Source organism: Cervus canadensis, chromosome 31, assembly GCF_019320065.1.
Source record: "Cervus canadensis isolate Bull #8, Minnesota chromosome 31, ASM1932006v1, whole genome shotgun sequence".
Lineage (NCBI taxonomy): Eukaryota > Metazoa > Chordata > Mammalia > Artiodactyla > Cervidae > Cervus > Cervus canadensis.
Genome location: NC_057416.1, coordinates 8776217 through 8781939, shown reverse-complemented (window position 1 = coordinate 8781939; position 5723 = coordinate 8776217). Strand labels below are relative to the sequence as shown.

At 41.6% G+C, this 5723-nt stretch overlaps 1 long non-coding RNA gene across 1 annotated transcript; it reads right to left on the bottom strand.

Moving 5' to 3' along the window:
* Positions 1 to 762: 762 nt before the first annotated feature.
* LOC122432453 lies at positions 763 to 5052 on the bottom strand. The gene is made up of 3 exons (XR_006266829.1): positions 4918 to 5052; positions 1341 to 1345; positions 763 to 774 (listed from the first exon to the last, which is right to left on the bottom strand). It is a non-coding gene; the product is annotated as an uncharacterized LOC122432453 (long non-coding RNA).
* Positions 5053 to 5723: the final 671 nt, after the last annotated feature.

Here is a 5723-nt window from a genome sequence, read left to right as displayed (position 1 = left end):
TTAGGATGGACTGGTTGGATCTCCTTGCAGTCCAAGGAACTCTCAAGAGTCTTCTCCAACACCACAGTTCAAAAGCATCAATTTTTCGGCGCTCAGTTTTCTTTATAGTCCAACTCTCACATCAATACATGACTACAGGAAAAACCATAGCCTTGACTAGATGGACCTTTGTTGGCAAAGTAATGTCTCTGCTTTTTAATATGCTGTCTACATTGGTCAGAACTTTCCTGCCAAGAAGTAAATGTCTTTTAATTTCATGGCTGCAGTCACCATCTGCAGTGATTTTGGAGCCCCCCAAAATAAAGTCTGTCACTATTTCCATTCTTTCCCCATCTATTTGCCATGAAGTAATGGGATCGGATGCCTTGACCTTAGTTTTTTGAATGTTGAGCCTTAAGCCAACTTTTTCACTCTCTTCTTTCACTTTCATCTAGAGGCTCTTTAGTTCTTCTTCACTTTCTGCCATAAAGGTGGTGTCATCTGCATATCTGAGGTTATTGATATTTCTTCCAGCAATGTTGATTCTAGCTTGTGCTTCTTCCAGCCCAGCATGTCTCATGATGTACTCTGCATATAAGTTAAATAAGCAGGGTGACAATATGCAGCCTTGACATACTCCTTTTCCTATTTGGAACCAGTCTGTTGTTCCATCTCCAGTTCTAGCTGTTACTTCCTGATGTGCATGAAGGTTTCTCAAGAGGCAGGTCAGGTAGTCTGGTATTCCCATCTCTTGAAGAATTCTCTACAGTTTATTGTGGTCAACACAGTTAAAGTCTTTGACATAGGCACTAAAGCAGAAATATATACTTTTTTGAAACTATCTTGCTTTTTTGATGATCCAGAAGATGATGGCAATTTGATCTCTGGTTCCTCTGCCTTTTCTAAAACCAGATTGAACAGCTGGAAGTTCACAGTTCACCTACTGTTGAAGTCTGTCATGGACAATATTGAGCATTACTTTACTAGCATGTGAGATGAGTGCAATTGTGTGGTAGTTTGAGCATTCTTTGGGATTGCCTTTCTTTGGGATTGGAATGAAAACTGATGTTTTCCATACCCATGGCCACTGCTGAATTTCCAAATTTGCTGGTATAATGAGTGCAGCACTTTCACAGCATCATCTTTGAGGATTTGAAATAGCTCAACTGGAATTCGATCCCCTCCACTATCTTTGTTCCTAGTGATGCTTCCTAAGGCCTACTTGACTTCATATTCCAGGATGTTTGGCTCTAGGTGAGTGTTCACACCATTGTGATTATCTGGGTCATGAAGATATTTTTTGTACAGTTCTTCTATGTATTCTTGCCACCTCTTCTTAATATCTTCTCTTAGGTTCATACCATTTCTGTCCTTTATTGAGCCAATTTTTGCATGAAATGTTCCCTTGGTATCTCTAATTTTCTTGAAGAGATCTCTAGTCTTTCCCATTCTGTTGATTTCCTCTATTTCTTTGCACTGATCACTGAGTAAGGCTATCTTATCTCTCCTTGCTATTCTTGGAACTCTGCATTCAAATTGGTATGTCTTTCGTTTTCTCCTTTGCTTTTCACTTCTCTTCTTTTCACAGTTATTTGTAAGGCCTCCTCAGACAGCCATTTTGCTTTTATGCATTTCTTTTTCTTGGGGATGGTCTTGATCCCTGTCTCCTGTACAATGACACGGATCTCTGTTCATAGTTTATCATTCACTGTGTGTATCAGATATAATCCCTTAAATCTATTTCTCAATTCCACTGTATAACCGTAAGGGATTTGACTTAGAATGGTCTAGTGGTTTCCCCTACTTTCTTCAATTTCAGTCTGAATTTGGCAATAAGGAGTTCATGTTCTGAGCCACAGTCGGCTCCCGGTCTTGATTTTGCTGACTGTATAGAGCTTCTCCATCTTTGGCTACAAAGAATATAATCAATCTCACTTCAGTGTTGACCATCTGGTGATGTCCATGTGTAGACTCTTCTCTTGTGTTGTTGGAAGAGACTGCTTGCTATGACCAGTGCATTCTCTTGGCAAAACTCTATTAGCCTTTACCCTGCTTCATTCCTTACTCTAAGGCCAAATTTGCCTGTTACTCCAGGTGTTTCTTGACTTCCTAGTTTTGCATTCCAGTCCCCTATAATGAAAAGGACATATTTTTTGGTTGTTGGTTCTAAAAGATCTTATAGTTCTTCATAGAATCATCCAACTTGAGCTTCTTCACCATTACCGCTCGGAGCATAGCCTTGGATTACCGTGCTATTGAATGGTTTGCCTTGTAAACGAACATAGATCTTTCTGTCATTTTTCAGACTGCATCTGAGTACTGCATTTCAGACTGTTTTGTTGACTAAGATGTCTACTCCATTTCTTCTAAGGGATTCTTGCCCACAGTTCAGTTCAGTCGCTCAGTCGTGTCCAACTGTTTGCGACCCCGTGAATCATAGCATGCCAGGCCTCCCTATCCATCACCAACTCCCAGAGTTTACTCAAGCTCATGTCCATTGAGTCAGTGATGCCATCCAGCCATCTCATCCTCTGTTGTCCTTCTCTTCCTGCCTTCAATCCCTCCCAGCATCAGGGTCTTTTCCAATGAGTCAGTTCTTCCCATCAGGTGGCCAAAGTATTGGAGTTTCAGCTTCAGCATCAGTCCTTCCAATGAACACCCAGGACTGATCTCCTTTAGGATGGACTGGTTGGATCTCCTTGCAGTCCAAGAGACTCTCAAGAGTCTTCTCTAACATGACAGTTCAAAAGCATCAATTTTTCGGTGCTCAGCTTTCTTTATAGTCCAACTCTCACATCCATACATGACCACTGGAAAAACCATAGCCTTGACTAGATGGACCTTTGTTGGCAAAGTAATGTCTCTGCTTTTTAATATGCTGTCTACATTGGTCATAACTTTCCTTCCAAGGAGTAAGCATCTTTTAATTTCAGGGCTGCATTCACCATCTGCAGTGATTTTGGAGCCCAAAAAATAAAGTCTGACACTGTTTCCACTGTTTCCCCGTTTATTTCCCATGAAGTGATGGGACCAGATGCCATGACCTTAGTTTTCTGAATGTTGAGCTTTAAGCCAACTTTTTCACTCTCCTTTTTCACTTTCATCAAGAGGCTTTTTAGTTCCTCTTCACAGTCATAGATATAATGGTCATCTGAGTTAAAGTCACCCATTCCAGTCCATTTTAGTTTTCTGATTCCTAAAGTATCGACATCTACTCTTGCCATCTCCTGTTTGCCCACTTCCAATTTGCCCTGATGCATGGACCTAACATTTCAGGTTCCTGTGCAATATCACTCTTTACAGCCTCAGACCTTGCTTCTGTCAACAGTCACATCCACAACTGGGTGTTGTTTTTACTTTGGCTCTGACTCTTCACTGTTTCTGGAGTTATTTCTCCACTGATCTCCAGTAGCATATTGGGTACCTGCTGACCTGGGGAGTTCATCTTTCAGTGTCTTATCTTTTTGCCTCTTCATACTGTTCATGGGGTTCTCAAGGCAAGAATACTGAAGTGGTTTGTCATTCCCTTCTCCAATGGACCACGTTTTGTCAGAACTCTCCACCATGACCCGTCCATCTTGGGTGGCCCTACATGGCATCGCTTAGTTTCATTGAGTTAGACAAGCTGTGGTCCATGTGATTAGATTGGTTCATCTTCTGTTGTGGTGGTTTCAGTCTGTCTGCCCTTTGATGCCCTCTCTCAGCGCCTCCAGTCTTACTGGGGTCAGATAAACAATTGTGTACTGAAAGTTAGAGAGAGATTCTAGTTTCCAGGATGTAGCGAGCTCAAAGGAGCATCATGCCCACCCTGACATCAGCAACAACAACAACAACAAAAACTCAACAAACTTCTAATTCATGTGTTTATCCAAATACAGAGAAATCTAATGGTTTAAATTCTAAAGCAACACAAGGCGCATGGTGCTTTCAAGTAGAGAGGACAGGAGAACATATAGGCATCCAAAATTAATGCAACTAGATACAGATTAAAAAGAATCCATCTTGAGATAATGACAAATAAGTAATATGGAGGGCTTACTGGAGGGGCAATGTGAAAACCATGGGAACTGCAGGATTGAGGGAATCCCACTGGGCAATCCCAGAATATAATAGAAAAGGTATTAAGAGGTGCCCATTGTGGATGCTGCCAGGAAGGAGAAGAGCAGCTTCTGAGAAAGAAATGAGACTCTGCCCTGGTCCATCCCTCCTTTTTTTAAAATGGAGAAGAGCCTTTGATCTGTGAAAGAATGGGAATTCACACTGTTGTTTTTATTGCACTGGTAATAATGTAAGGCAGCTACGGAGAGAAAGCAGGGAAGTAAAAAATTCTCTGATCCCACAGCTACATGGAGGAGGGAAGGTGGCAGGAAACCCAAGAGGGCCAGACCCACAAGACCTGGGGATACCAACCTGTCTAAGCCAAAGGTGGTTATTCAGAACAGAGACACAGACTCCCCATGGTCCCTCATTAATAAGCTTTTGTCATTGTTCACTTGCTCAGTTGTATCCGACTCTTTGTGACCCCAAAGACTGCATCTAACCAGGCTTCGCTGTTCATCACCATCTCCCAGAGCTTGCTCAAACTCATTTCCATTGAGTCAGTGATGCCATCCAACCACCTATCCTCTATTATCCCCTTCTCCTCTTGCCTTAAATCTCTCCCAGCATCAGGGTCTTTTCCAATGAGTCAGTTCTTTGCATCAGGTGACCAAAGAATTGGAGCTTCAGCTTCAGCATCGAACCTTCCAATGAATATTCAGAGTTGATTTCCTTTAGGATTCACTAGTTTGATATTCTTGCAGTCCAAGGGACTCTCAAGAGTCTTCACCAACACCACAGTTCAAAAGCATCAATTCATTAGCACTCAACCTTCTTTATGGTCCAACTCTCAGATCCCTATATGACCACTGGAAAAACCATAGCTCTGATTAGATGGACCTTTTTTGGCAAAATAATGTCTCTGCTTTTTAATATGCTGTCTAGGTTGGTCACAGCTTTTCTTTCAAGGAGCAAGAGTCTTTTATTTTCATGGCTGCAGTCAGCATCTACAGTGAGCTTTTTGGAGCCAAGAAAGTAAACTTGTCACTGTTTCCTTTGTTTCCCCCATCTGTTTGCCGTGAACTTATGGGGCCAAATAACATGATCTTAGTTTTCTGAATGTTGAGTTTTAAGCCAGCTTTTTCACTCTCCTCTTTCACTTTCACCAAGAGGCTCATTAGTTCCTCTTCTCTTTCTGACATAAGGGTGGTATTATCTGCATATCTGAGGTTATTGATATTTCTCCCAGCAGTCTTGATTCCAGCTTGGGCTTCATCCAGCCTGGCATTTTGCATGATGTACTCTGTATAGAATTTACTTAAGCAGGGGGACAATAAATATACAGTCTTCACATGCTCCTTTCCCAACTTTGAACCAGCCCATTGATCCATGTCTGGTTCTAACTGTTGATTCTTGACTTGGAAACAGGTTTTGCAGGAGTCAGGTAAGGTGATCTGATATTCCCATCTCTTTAACAATTTTCCACAGCTTGTTGAGATCCCCACAGTCAAATGCTTCAGTGTAGTCAGTGAGGCAGATATAGATTCTTTTCCGGAATTCTCTTGCTTTTTCTATGAACCACTGGATGATGGCATTTTGATATCTGTTTCCTCTGCCTTTTCTAAATTCATCTTGAACATCTGGAAATTCTTTGTTCACGTACTGTTGAAGCCTAGTTTGAAGAATTTTGAGCATTACTTTGCTAG